Source organism: Schistocerca gregaria, chromosome 2 (genome assembly GCF_023897955.1).
Source record: "Schistocerca gregaria isolate iqSchGreg1 chromosome 2, iqSchGreg1.2, whole genome shotgun sequence".
Classification (NCBI taxonomy): Eukaryota; Metazoa; Arthropoda; class Insecta; order Orthoptera; family Acrididae; genus Schistocerca; species Schistocerca gregaria.
The window spans coordinates 32,347,690-32,363,268 of NC_064921.1; positions in this window are offsets into that span (position 1 = coordinate 32,347,690).

Below are 15,579 nucleotides of genomic sequence, written 5' to 3' on the forward strand. Positions count from 1 at the left end.
CTACTTTTCTGTGTTCTGTAGGGTGTTCATTTTTCCCTAAGCAAAAGAGTGGCTATTGCACACTCACTAAGGGTTGGAGTGATGTGCACAATACCTTTTCCTGCAAAAATTCCCAGAAGTATAATTAACTACCTCATTGGTAACTGTCGCCATGATGCATGAAGTGTAGCGTTCACACTTCGTAGAAAGCAAAGCTCTCAATGGCCTCACTACTTTCCACACATTTCTGTGGCCCGCCAGGAGACGAGAGAGATACCAACAAATTTTAGTTCTCAAAATGTTTTTATATTGTAAGTATCTCCCCACCGTGGCACGTCTGTGTCACCCAGTATGGCTTCAGCCAATCGCCATTCGCCATCTCGTTACAGGTGAATTTTATTTTTCTTGCCGGGTCGCAGCCTAGCTCTGTTAAAGCCATCCAGCCACTTACCCTCAATCTGACTGTATTTACATTAAAAGGAATAATGTATTTTTTCTGACCTGGCCTTATCCCTATCTGCACTGTAGCTCACTGTTCTCTTGTTAAGTGGGGTTTTCGATGCCATCAACCATCTGATCGGATCGTCTGCAAAATGCATTTCACTTTAACTGATTTATTTATTTTAGTATGATATTGTTTTGTTAGTTTTTGGTACATGAGATTCTTGCAATTTCCTTATCTTGATATAATATAATTATTATGTTCTGAGGATCTTAGACTGTATCGTACTGTTGTTATGGATCAAGCTCATCTAAGGTCCATAAAATCTGGATGCCTCACACATGCCATCCCTTCTGAATTAATTTTGTGCTGCTGTGATCAGTGGTTGAGACATTGCTCACTGGAGTGCAGAATTATAAGTTCAGTTGATTTTAACCATTGTCCAGATACTAGTCTAGATGATGTCATTTTAACATTCTATTTTGATTTGAAATGTAGTGCTTTACATGGCTTTTTCTATTTAAATGATTATGTGGCCTTACAGCCCTTTATAGCAGTTATTTGTCTAATTTTACATACTTTTTCGCTATTACTTGTGGTTAAATTCTATTACAATGGTTCATCCACCCTTCAGATTCTTTCTTTACAATAACGTCAGGCACTTCACAATTCTCAAACTTTCATGATATAGATGATTGTGAATGATGAGTGAAGGTCAGGAAGCATTTGTTTCTCTTACGTCTATTGTCTACACGTAAATACTACATCACTATTGAATGGTCATCATATTTAAAATAGTTACTATTTTTGCATAACACAAACTTCATCTTCATTCACATTATTTATCATTAAATACACATGTTTCGAAAATATCTACAATAGACAAATCCTTATTAACACATATTTAGACTGAATGGACATTTACAAATTTACAAATGAAATACAAAATTAATAACATGGTACATTTAAGAATATACTTGAACAATTTACAAATAAAATTATAGAATACAAATAAAACACACAAAATAAAAATCCTGAGTGGTACAGGTGTGACTGAATATTTACAGGCATCTCCACCCCTCGCAGAAGTCATTATGTTTTGTACTTTTTTATAGTATTACAATGAATTCTTCACATGCACCACTTTCTTCCTTAATGCACTTTACACTAGTCTGGGTTTGCTTCCTGATGCTGCTGGCGATCAGTGGTGGTTGATGCAGCTAGTCAGACTCTGCATGATGTTAATCAAGATTATCGACATTTACAGTTAAGAGTGTTCAATCACGAGAACCATGGTCAGTTCCACATTGCATTGTTTTGACAACAAACTGCTCGTTCAAGGCAATGCTATGATGTGACAACGTAGGTATCATCGTCCTTTATTGGCGTCATTGCCATCGAGGTGGATGAGTGTAGCCTCTCGACGATTGCTGCAGTCTGATGTCCCCATTATGCATCCTCTGTTTGATAGTTCGAGCATCTTTGGTTGCTCAGATAGCTAGAATGAAATAACTGCCATGGTTTTGTTTAATATTGCTATTTTTTGATTCTACAAAATCTCATTCTGGTTTAAGGTATAGGATTTAGAAAGGAATCTTGCTGTCTTCTGCCCTCATCCTGGGACCCTTTCTTCCCCTCGTTTCTTGCTGTGTCTTCATGTCTTCTTTCTTGGAACTTACAACTTCTCAGGAATAGGGATAGGATATGTTATTCAGTGAACGTTATTCAGAAGGATTACAAGTAATGTTGTTATGAGATATGGTCAAATCTGAATAGATAATTTCGGAAGTGATATTTCTTTGGTCAGTTAATAGCTTCTCCATCTGGTATTGAGAGACATATTCCGATTTTATATTTCCAGGCGGCTGCGCTGCAGAGCTGTTGCCGACAGTTTGTTATTGTTAGTCGCTGCTATTGTGCGTTGCTAATGGGGTCGCTTCGCTTTCCTCGCAGGTGGATATCCTTTGTGCCTCTCTGTTGCTGCGCTTTCCCTGCCTTCTCGCTACTGGGGTGAGGCGTAGGACAATATTCTTGAAAATACACCTGTCCACACTAATGGGAAGCGTAAGTCAGTACACACTATTGTGAAGCCTAAGTCAGTAAATTCCTTACTTTGGTCTCCGGTTTGCTACCAGTGCTACTTTGTGAAATCGTATGAACTCTCACACTCAGACTGTAGCCTCCCGTCGGCCTTCCGCTTCTGTTGTCAGCTTGTCTTCCTTCCACAGACGATTGTAGTGATGTGGCGTTGCGTGTGTTCTCTGTTTCACCTGGTTACCATGACTTTTTCTTTAATGCTACTACTTGCAAGTTTATTTATCTAAATTTACAATGAGTTTTACATTGAATACTGCGTGAATAATACAATCAATATTTGAATAGGTTTTTTCAGTAATTTACAGGAATTAACATTTACATCTTAAGTTACTTTATTTTATAACGATTCCTTTACTTCTTGAATGAGCACGGATTGATGATATGTAGGTTAGTTAATTAGTCTATCACGCCATTTGTTTTCATTTATTTTATTCTGACCTACTTTAACGATTTACATGATTACTATTATTGTTCCTATATTTTCATATTTACATGTTTTTAGCTCATCCTGTCTGCCTCTTGTGATCTTCTGCTACCTGAAACATATCTACATTCTTTTGCTGTATCATCTGTGATCCATTTATATTTTTGTTTTCATGGCTAATTGCTGTATGGCTGCTGCAAGAATTATCATTGATTGTAAGCCTTAATGTAACTGATGTGATGTAGACATATATTTTTTTGGTTCACCAATTCTACCGCATTTGCATGAACCACTTTACTAATTGACATCGGTCCCTTATAAATGTGATAGTATTTATGACAAACCTGTCTTCCTTTATTAGATAATAAGTGAGTTCTAACAAGAACCAACTGTCCCACAGTGAATACACGTGTGGACACACCATTGTCTGCTCTGAGCTTCCTTTTTTCAGCTGCTCGTTCGACGTTTCCGAGTGCTAATTTTATTATCTGCTGGCGTGATGGTCTTCTGGATGTGGGGAACTGTACTACTTCTCTTACCCTGTCCACAGGCCACTGTCTCTTATTTTTGATCACTGTGACTGGTGATGAGTGTGTAGTACTATGTGGCGTTCCGTTAATAATAGTCTGTTACTGATGTAAACTGGCATCCCATGTGCTATGTTATGAACTACACTACAGACGACACCATGTCCCAATATCCTTCATTTTTCATTCTGACCAATTGGTGCTTGGTTTGTGCTTCGATATGAAGATGGGTTTAATATTATGTGTTTTTAAAGTTGCCAACCGAGGTTTAGATCCATATTGGGGCCCATTACCTGAAATAAACCTTTCTACATACCCTGCCTGCTTAAGGAAATAGTGTTGTAGTGCCTTATTGATCGTAACACCAGTTGCACGTTTCAAAGGGGTCAAAGCGACACACTTTGATGTGAACTCTGCAACTACAAAGATAAACGTGTTTCCATTCCTTGTCCTTGGTCCCATCAGTACTGTTGGTGCTAGATGTTTTAGTTTTTTAGGTATTATGGGTGATAATGGTGGTCTAGTCTGAAAAGTAACGTGTTTAGCACATAGGCAATCCTTACAAGTTTTGAGCACTTGCCGAATACGTCTTTCCATGTTGGGGAAATGTGGGGTCTCTGTAAGTTTCATAAAGGATTTATTCACCCCAAAGTGCCAATTCTCTCCATGGAGATGGAGAGCGCTGATTAAAATCAGTCTGTCGGTTATCCCGAATTCTCCAGTTTCCATTACTATTTTCGTCTCTATTCCGACTGTTCCAACCACTATTAAAACCATATCCACTACACTGTGGTCTAGTGTTTCCGCTACTCCCATTTCCGTTATTATTCCCATTTCGTCCACAATTCAATCCCAATACTGGCCTACCATCGCTACCATTATTATTCTCTTTACTATTAAGTGTTCTTCCAAAATTATTCTGTCCTGAATCGCGACGTACTTGAGCGTCGTTTTCACACATAAATTCTACTTCTCTCAAAACACCTTTGAAAGTATTTACATTATCGTCCCCACGTCCTATCAAGGCTTGTTGATACTTCATTGGCAGTTTCGTTTTTGCATATTTGCATCAATTCTCCGTCGCTATATGGGTTATCTAAGTATTGGTTCCTTGAAGCCACATTCTCAAAGAAATTGACTGCTGTTTTCTCACGCGAATTTTCGAATGAGACATTTTGTAATTATCCATATTTTAATCTCATCTGAGCCTCAAGTGACTAATACCTTGCTATAAAGGCAGCTCTAAATGAATCACACGAATAGCCAGTTTCTGCTATCTTCTGCATAGTTTAAGCAACACTTTCCTCCATATGTGCGCAAATGAAATCTGACTTATGTTCCAATGGCCAATGTGTCGTTATTCCTACTTTTAAAATTGGTCAATAAATGTGCAAGGATGGAAAACATTTGCATCTTCCTTGTAGTGCTGGTGTTTGCGTCAAATCTACGCAAAAGTGTGCAACTTGACTCATTCTGTGACATTTGTATCTTAGAATCGCTTGCAGGTCTCACTAGGCAATATGCGTGCATAGCGCCCGCTACCGACTCTGTATCTTGACGTGTGAGCAATTGTGGCTCGTTAGAGACCATACTGTAACCCGTCGTTACTCGTCCTACAGGTTGTGGCGACGCGTAACGCGTCTCTGTGGTTTGATCAGCATATGCCACACTCTTGTATTCCCGATTGACCTGTTATTCATTCTTGAACAAGTGGTCGCAATCCACACTGTTCCGTACGGTTACCGTGATGTTCTGGCACACGCTGGGTTGGACTAATTTCCGGTTCGCGGTTTGCGGTTTGCGGTTTCGGACTGGCACTCACGTGTGCCTTTCCGTCTTACGTCATCTGTAATTTCACGTACCCTTTCTGTCGTATTAACGGCCACTTTTGATTTTGCAGTCTTCACAGTAGTATCTACCGACACTAAAGTGGATTCTGTCGTCTTCTGCGACTCCACACTAACGCTTTCTACGACACCTCGACTTTCGGTCTAACGTAAAACTTCCGATCTCTGACGTTGAATTTGCTGTTCATTTTTCTCTTGTTTTCTTAAAACACGAGCATCGAATTTTTTAAATGCGGTTTTTGTCGCTATTTTGTGAAACGTCATTTCAGCATAAAACATGTTTCGCTTTCGTCGTCGCTTTGATGGCAAAAGCTTAGGCCTGTTGTTTAAAGTATTTGACACTTTATTGCTAACTTCATGCAACGTAATCATGTCTGTTTGGACAGTGTCAATGTATGTTCTCAATTTTTGTGCACTTTAACGACCATTTGGAGAGTTATTTGCGCTTCCTTAGCTTCAGTTCGTATTTGATAAAGTTGGCATTGAATATTATCACTCGTTTTTTTGTATTTCCTTGTTAGTTTCTTTCAGCCCCAGTGCCAATTCTTTTTGCCCTTGTGTTATGCGCCCTTCTAATTCTATTTGTCCTTGTGTTATGCTCCCATTTATACGCCTTTCTGATTCCTGAGATTCCTTTAATAAACGCAGCAACATTCCATAAATGTTGGAAGTTTCATCTACACGATTTTCGCCAGTTGTCATCGGATGCAACCCGTTACCTGTCTCGTTTTTCGTGAACCGTTTCCCGTTTCCTTCACTTCCGAACAAAGTGTAGGAGCGCTAACACTCGTTCCTTCACCACAATTGCAAGCCTGACGGATTCAATATAATTACATTTGGTTCAACATGTTGGAAATAACAATCTACAGACTAAGCTTCTGATTCATTAGCAACGTCGTTCTCATGTCCATTCTTTGGAACATATTGAACATAATGTGTTGCATTTTCGGTCTCATTCGGTATTTCTGCGTGTTCTGTCTCGTGTCGTTCACGCTGATTTACCTGTTGCGTGTCCAACTCGATCCTATCAAGATCTTCCATGACTTCTCTTTGTCTTAATTGGTTATTTTCTGCCATTTTTGAGCGTTCCGCTAAGCATCACTTTTCGCGATTTTTCCAAACCTGACTACGCGTTAACATCTCAAAATAATACTTGATTCCATCCCAAAATATCATCCACGGTCCTATATTCATTATTTGAACCCGTTACATCGTCTTTTGTTTACCCTTTTGGTTAACAGAGTTGAGTCAGAACTCAACACAACCCAATTCAGCGATGAGCTGCACCAGGAAATAAGAAATAGATGAATATAACACCATCTACGCATACTACACATTTGAGTCACTTTTAGATATACTTTTTTTTACTCCGATTTCATGTGCGGATCGTAACAAAAATCATTTGAAATGTTGCTGTCACTTAACTAGAATGCATGAATTAATAAAAGTGAAAGTTTGGGTTCTATTACAGAAAGACAAAACAGCTATTCCATTTTTAATTCTACGTATAATTTATCAGCTGTGCTTTCAGTGGCCTTTCAACATTGAATAATAAAATAATTCTTGGACATATTGAATTGATGATTGTTAAAATGGTTATCTCTACATATGAATAAACTTTTGTCACAGGAAAGAATGGTTAAATCTTCGTCAGCTCATTTACATCTACAATGTCATAGGTGGACAGTTCACTGAGTTGGTGGAGAATAAATTTACTTTTTCAACCAATGAAAAACCTTCGTATATTCAGTGTGAGGGTAGCTTAGTACCCTAGCTTTTGATATTCGGTGGTTAGCTTTTGATATTCAGTGGTGAGAGCGTACGCAAGTAGGAGTGAGCAGAATCTCAACGCAACATTTACTGTGGCCTAATGCACGATGGTACTTTACCAAGTAATATCTGCAACAGCGTTGTCTCTGTGCTGGATCTGAAACGCTAAGTCCCTATTCTGGCCGTGACTGAATTCATTCAGTGTCAACTTTCCTCCATTCTGTAGAATGTTAATTTTTTCATAAGTGAAATAATGGCTATTGCGCACTCACTAAGGGTTGGAGTGACATGCAAAATTCCTTTGCCCGCAAAAATTCCTGCAAGTATAATTAACTACCTCTTTGCTGTATGTTACCACGATATGTGAAGCATATCTTCCACACTTCACAGAAAGCAAAGCTTTCAATGGCCTCACTATTTGCCACACACTTGTTCAGTCCGCCGGGAGATAATAGAGGTATCTACAAATTGTAGTTCTCAAAATGCTCACCGCGGCACATATGTGTCGCCCAGTGTAGCTTCAGCCAATCGCCATCTCGTTACCGGTTAATTTTATTTTTCTTGCTGGGTTGCAGCCTAGCCCTGTTATAGCCATCCAGCCACTTAGCCTCAGTCCTGGCTATATTTATGTTAAATGGAATAATATATTGTTCTGACCTTATCCCTTTCTCTGGTACCGAGCGCCACAGGTTTCGAATGCACATCAGATGGCATGGTCGACCGGGGTGGACGAGCGGTTCTAGGCGCTAGTCTGGAACCGCGCAACCGCTACGGTCGCAGGTTCGAATCCTGCCTCGGGCATGGATGTGTGTGATGTCCTTAGGTTAGGTTTAAGTAGTTCCAAGTTCTAGGAGACTGATGACCTCAGAAGTTAAGTCCCATAGTGCTCAGAGCCATTTGAACTATCAGATGGCATGGACCTCGAGGTCTCTGCAGCCGTCGCGCCGTAAGCTGTGGCTACGTGCTCTCCTGGCCCACGTATAAAATTGAGGGCGTGACGGTGGAGAACGTGGTCCCAGCGGCCATTGGTGACATACCCTATCATGTATTTAAGGGCCCGCCTCTCGCTCAGATGGGCCTTCTGATATTTGTGTAAGTCTATTGACATCTCGCCTACAGACAGTGTGGTTTACTTTGCTTGCTTCCGTGTATGAGTGGACAGTGTTGATGCGTGAGTTGACCCCGCTGATTCTTGTGTGTTGGTGATCGTAAGATCTTGCTAGGTCATCAGTCATTGTTCATGTTCATACTTTTCCATTCGTCGGTTTTGTTTGTGGCTGGAATGCTTTTGTTCTCGGTAACCCCGCGACCAGAAAGCTTTCGATCTCGCAACCCCGCAATCGGTTACAACACTTTCTGCACTGTAGCTCACTGTCCTCTAGTTAAGTGCAGTTTTCCGATGCCATTAACCACGTGCTCGACTCATCTCCATAACATGTTTCAGTTTAACTTACTCATTCATGGCCTGGTCCATATTGGTAGATATTGTTTTGTTACTTTTCAGTACATGAGAGTACTGCAATTGCCTTTTGTTGATATAATATAATTATTATTTTCTGAGCATCTCATACTGTTATCATAATGTCGTTATGGATCAAGCTCATGTAAAGTCCATAAAATCTGGGCGCCCTACTATCTGACGAGAGTGGGGAAGGATGTTATGTGGTGTCGGCGGTCCTTAGTGCTGGCATTTCTTTGTTTCACTGGAGTCGGGTGAATTCAAGCTGCTGGGCTAAATTAGCATATCCTCAACGTCACTGCAGTTTTCAATAAGCGATCAAAAGATGCTTTGTCCATTCTGAAATTACAGTAGAAATCATGAAGATAATGAGCCATCTGTGTGGTGTAGCTTAGTGTCCCTAGTGCAGCGATTCGCCATTGTGACCCTTCGTTTGTATGTGATCGACAAAACAAAATTTCAGAAATTACTTATATTCACTATAGCATTTAATAGAACACTTATTGTAAAATGGGACTGTAGCTTAGAATCAGATCACTATTGTAGATAGAGGTACACAGTTATGAAGTCTAATGTGGTTCGTTCGTATTCTGCCACCTAAAACAATAATAAAAATAATGAGTGCTTAAGTTATTACACTAGTATATTGCCGGCTGTGTGTCTGAAATCATCATGTGCAATTAATTTTTTACGTCTGTATTGATACAATTATGCTCATTGTTGTAACTGAATTAACTAATTCAAAAGATTTTTTTCATTGTTTATGCTCTATCATGTCATTATAATCATCGTTTTTACTTTCTCAGGTACTCTCAAATTTTACTTACTTTTACTCTTATTTAATTTGGAAACTTTGCCCATCCTAACTCGCCAGCTTTGGCCTTAAAAGCGATTTTCAGCTGATACCAGCCAGATCTGTCAAAGTGTCGAAGCAGCACAGAAGTTGTTTCCAAAGTGTATTGATACTAATCGGAAGATATACTTGTTCCGATGTTTACAGCATTTGATGCATTGGGTACCTTCTTGATATCAGCTCAAAGTGGTTTCAAAATTAAGTTTAATAACAGCAACTAATGTCCCGTTGGTGCTAGAAAGGACTGTACGATAATTATAAGCAGGAAAATGAAAACTATTGCGATATTCAAAAAAAAAAAAAATGCTACTTATTTCCTCTGAACTGGCTTTCAGATTCTTAGGTTCTCATAAGGCTGTAATGGAACTGGTCAACGATCCACTTTATGGCTGAATAACCTGATACTCTACCTAAATTTAGCGGAAGGAGTTACTTTCAGAAGCATTATCTCGCATATCGCATAGTTTCAATTACATAAGTAAATAGTATATACTTACATTCAGAATATGTATCCAAACATGAATCTAACATAGATAACATTATTTTTATTAATAGGCAAAAACTTAATTACATTTCATGTATTGCATTTATATCAAAGCTTGTGATCCACTCCATCTTCATATGTGGAGCTGTAAGTGTCTACTACTAGACCACTTGTGCGGCGTAATGGTAATAAATTATACAGAGATATCTTCCTCATTACGCAATCCATCTATTAGTGAGTATGTCCTTAAATTTGTAGGGTATCATGTATAGGAGGTTGTCTAAGTGGACAGCATGTCCGAATGCCAAACAGAAACTGACTCATTGTGTCGACTCATTGCCGCAATCCTCTGTTGCATACTCACTGTGGGAGGCTTCCCCCCCCCCCCCCCCCCCCCGCCCCCTTCCTCTGAGCCCCCCTCTGCCAACTAAAGAACAGCATCTGCATCTTTGTTTGAATCAAAGAGAGGAGAAAGCTGAAAGAAGGGAAAGTTGAAAGCTGTGTCATATGCTGCATTGTTGAATACAACTCTCCTTTTCCAAACGAATTAAAAATTGCATCCGTTGTTGAAGCAGCTGTTTGGAAAACATTTTACGTTACGAATTAAACATTAATACCAAAGCTTCGGTTGATTTTTTGCTATGCAGTTGTTCTCAAACGAGTTCTTGTGATAGGACGCAGTTAAGTGACTCACTGCACATTGTTTGAAGAATGTACAGTAAACTATGAGTACAAATTTCGCTTGCTCGCCTGAGAGAAACAGAAAATGACAATCTGAAATTGTCGTCCTTTCTTCGGAATTTATCTCCGGTCATTAGTGTTAGTCTTTCGAAATCTTCTGTAGTGATACGCAAAGATTCGTCAACTGAGTTCCATCCTCTAGTGTCAATAATATCGGCCCTTATGTGTTGAAATGATCGCGAATCCACCGTAGTCTATGAGCGCGTGAAAGGACTATATCCCTTTCTTGCTATTCTACACTCCTGGAAATGGAAAAAAAAACACATTGACACCGGTGTGTCAGACCCACCATACTTGCTCCGAACACTGCGAGAGGGCTGAACAAGCAATGATCACACGCACGGCACAGCGGACACACCAGGAACCGCGGTGTTGGCCGTCGAATGGCGCTAGCTGCGCAGCATTTGTGCACCGCCGCCGTCAGTGTCAGCCAGTTTGCCGTGGCATACGGAGCTCCATCGCAGTCTTTAACACTGGTAGCATGCCGCGACAGCGTGGACGTGAACCGTATGTGCAGTTGACGGACTTTGAGCGAGGGCGTATAGTGGGCATGCGGGAGGCCCTGTGGACGTACCGCCGAATTGCTCAACACGTGGGGCGTGAGGTCTCCACAGTACATCGATGTTGTCGTCAGTGGTCGGCGGAAGGTACACGTGCCCGTCGACCTGGGACCGGACCGCAGCGACGCACGGATGCACGCCAAGACCGTAGGATCCTACGCAGTGCCGTAGGGGACCGCACCGCCACTTACCAGCAAATTAGGGACACTGTTGCTCCTGGGGTATCGGCGAGGACCATTCGCAACCGTCTCCATGAAGCTGGGCTACGGTCCCGCACTCCGTTAGGCCGTCTTCCGCTCACGCCCCAACATCGTGCAGCCCGCCTCCAGTGGTGTCGCGACAGGCGTGAATGGAGGGACGAGTGGAGACGTGTCGCCTTCAGCGATGAGAGTCGCTTCTGCCTTGGTGCCAATGATGGTCGTATGCGTGTTTGGCGCCGTGCAGGTGAGCGCCACAATCAGGACTGCATACGGCCGAGGCACACAGGGCCAACACCCGGCATCATGGTGTGGGGAGCGATCGCGTACACTGGCCGTACACCTCTGGTGATCGTCGAGGGGACACTGAATAGTGCACGGTACATCCAAACCGTCATCGAACCCATCGTTCTACCATTCCTAGACCGGCAAGGGAACTTGCTGTTCCAACAGGACAATGTACGTCCGCATGTATCCTGTGCCACCCAACGTGCTCTAGAAGGTGTAAGTCAACTACCCTGGCCAGCAAGATCTCCGGATCTGTCCCCCATTGAGCATGTTTGGGACTGGATGAAGCGTCGTCTCACGCGGTCTGCACATGCAGCACGAACGCTGGTCCAACTGAGGCGCCAGGTGGAATTGGCATGGCAAGCCGTTCCACAGGACTACATCCAGCATCTCTACGATCGTCTGCATGGGAGAATAGCAGCCTGCATTGCTGCGAAAGGTGGATATACACTGTACTAGTGCCGACATTGTGCATGCTCTGTTGCCTGTGTCTGTGCCTGTGGTTCTGTCAGTGTGATCATGTGATGTATCTGACCCCAGGAATGTGTCAATAAAGTTCCCCCTTCCTGGGACAATGAATTCAAGGTGTTCTTATTTCAATTTCCAGGAGTGTAGATCTGTTCATCAGTTTTATGTTGAACTCCAAAGTGTTCACACAACTAATACTTGAGTACGTTAATTCGCGTTCACATCATATGTGCGGTGCTGACCACTTGCGCCTGCTGTCGCTACATCAAACGAAGCACAGCGTTCGGACGTCCTCGATTTGGCCATCGCTCCATCCTACCAAACGCAGCTCTGCCGAAGGACTTCTGCCGTTCACCGCTAGACAGTAATGGCATCGTTTTCACAGCAACAGAATTCTAATTCACCATAATTCAGTCATTCTGCACGAAATACTTATAAATTATACCCAAAAACCTACGTCATAAACCAATCTACCTTTTAGTAAAAACCACCTTAAAATCCCGACCATACAGACAGATGCAAGCAGAGGATTCAAATTATATATGTATAGATTTGGTTATCCAATTGAATTTACATTTGAAGTCATTGACATTAATATTTTTAGTTATAAACACTGAAAACAACTTAAGAAAAGACTACTGATAAGTAACTCATCATACATGAAAGGATTTCGTTTTATGGGTGTATGATTTTTGTCCTTCTTGGCTAGTTCGTTGGAATTTGATGGACGAGGTTGACATGGCGTTAACACCTCTGGCAGCAGTACAGGGCTGACAACGACGGAGCGTGCTGTGAATGACGCCACCACTGTCGCGTTGAGGCAATAATTTCCGTTGTTTCTGTGGAGCTGCTCGCCGGTCTTGGAGAGTGGTTTGTGGATGTTGACAGGATGCAGCCCATCTCCCTAGTGCATCCCAGATATGCCCTATGGGCTTCTAATCGGGTAGAGAGCAGGCCACATCATGCGAGCAGTATCTTCCGTTTTCAAGGAAAGATCAGCCACTCGTTTTCTATGAGGGCGATCACTATCGTCCAAGTCTGGCTCACACAACCCTCGTAACAACCGCACCTGAGCTTTCGAGAGCTCGTCAGGATACCTGACAGCAGTTAAACCTTTTCTGTTCACACATACAATTTCATGAAGAGCTTTTTGAGTGGTCACCATAATCCCTGCCCACACCATTAGTTATCCTCCTCGATATCGGTCTCTTCCACAATGTCTGAGTCTCGAAATCGCATTCCAGATTCCTTTCAGATGTGAACCCGTCGACGCCGTCGACAACCACTCACCTGTGAAGGAATATTGGCCCACTCTTCACTCTTCGACTGTCCAGGTGTTATGTTGACGACTCCACTGCAGATGTTCCCTTTCGTGGAGACGCGTCAGAGGCACACATACCGCAGGTCACCAGCAATAGAGGCTCCATTGCCGAAGCCTTCCCTACACCGTCAGCCTCGATAAAACACGTGCCGTGGATGCTGAGAGGTCCGATGCCAGTTGTTGCGCAGTACTGAGACGGTGCCGTTGTCCTCTTTCAGCCATTTAACGGTCCTCTCTTTCTGATGTCACACGTTGTCAGCCCTACCCTGGTGTTTGGGATAGAGTTTCGGATTCTGTAAACTGTCGCCACATCCGGGAAACAACACAACGATTCGCGGCCACATGAGTTTGCAACTGTCCTGCTTACGTTCTTGTTATTGCCTTCCGCGGCAGAGTGTCTCGTGGACGACTTCTCTGTACCATACTGCACCGTCTGTTACTGTGTACACAACGATTGTGGATATGGGACTATCCGAAAATACTACTCTATTTGATAGGTGCCTTTATGTCATCGTTTGCTTGGTTTTGGTTCGACCAAAATACTATCTTGCGTGCAGAACACGATCGTACGAACATCTGTAGACAGTTTATATGATTATATCGTGAGTTAAACACAGGACTGGGAAACTATTGCTTTAACTTTGGACACCAGGATATGTATGAAGAGGAAACGTTGTTCATAAAATGGTTCAAAAGGCTCTGAGCACTATGTGACTTAACACCTGAGGTCATCAGTACCCTAGTTTTTTCACCATAAGCTAACAAACATTTGGATGGGCATAAACAGTAAATTTTTTAATCAAAATTGTAGATTTAAAGAAAAAAAGAACTGCGAGTAAGATAATTCTTTGCTCTATTGTTCTGAGAAAATATCCTTTTTCGTTTCCTTTCTTCCGACTGGCTCTAACTAAGATAGCATAACATTGAAACCATCAGACAGTTTTTTTCCCATATATTTTCTTTCTTCTTAAATAATTTTTTTTAAATTATATATACGACAATGTGCTCCTTCCTTTTCTTCCTCGCAGTCGGTTTCAACAGAAAACAGGAAAACCACTATTTATGGCGTACCGGCCTATGACTGTAATAATAAAGTTGAATCTGAACCATATGAAACTTCGTAATCCTACCCCTTTGCATGTAAGTCTGTGCAAAATACTCTCATTGCAATAACAATAACATGTCACAAGGTGACAGAGAGGGGTGCAGAGTAGAGATGTATTCGCGAGCTAACGGGCCCAAAGCAACGATTCACGAAGATGAACGGAACGAGCGAGGAACGAATTCTTAGGAACGGTCTTTCATAGTTCACTTTGGTCGCGGCTTTCTACTTGTAGTTCCCCAGAACGGGAAACGGTCGGTCTCGTTCCTGCCTCGGAACATCGGCCAGTCTGGTTCCAGCCTCGGTTCCGTTCCCGTCTGTCTCGGTCTGAGTCCCGTTCAGCCGGATTCGTCCTTCTTCGCATGGCCACTCATCGCAGGTCCACTGACGACTGCTCATAGTTAGTTCAGTATCCAGTTGTTGTTTTTCCTTTCGTTCGCTTCGCACGCCCATTCTAGATCTGTTTCAAACCTTTTTTGAACTCGTAACTTCTGGTTCTTTTCGTATTCTATTCAGCGTCCACGACCGGTAATTAAAATGTATTTTACAATTACGTAAATTACATAAAAATGGCGTGATATGTAATACACACATCTTTTCAGGTAACAAAACGCCGTATCAGCCTACCTCACTATTTCGATACACAGCAGAAGAGATACTTGTATAAAGGCAAGATTTTTTGTTATTACACATGCAAAGGACGTCGGCACAGCACACACAACTGGCCATTTTCCGTCCTTTTCTGATCCAAGGTAAAACAGCACGTTCATTGTTATGGAAGGCAGACCAACCTACAATCGAATCGAGCGCATGGTATCACATTTTCTAAAGAGAATATGATAACTCCTACAATATGATAACTCCTACAACATCATTTCAGTGGTACAGGGTGGATTATGAAAAATCGGCCCCGAGTACTAGACTGCTCATTGTCGCTTACCAATCGTCATCTATTGTTTCGAAGTTGTTTGCATTAGCTTATTTGTTATTTTTTCACTGTTAAATTATTACATGTTTATC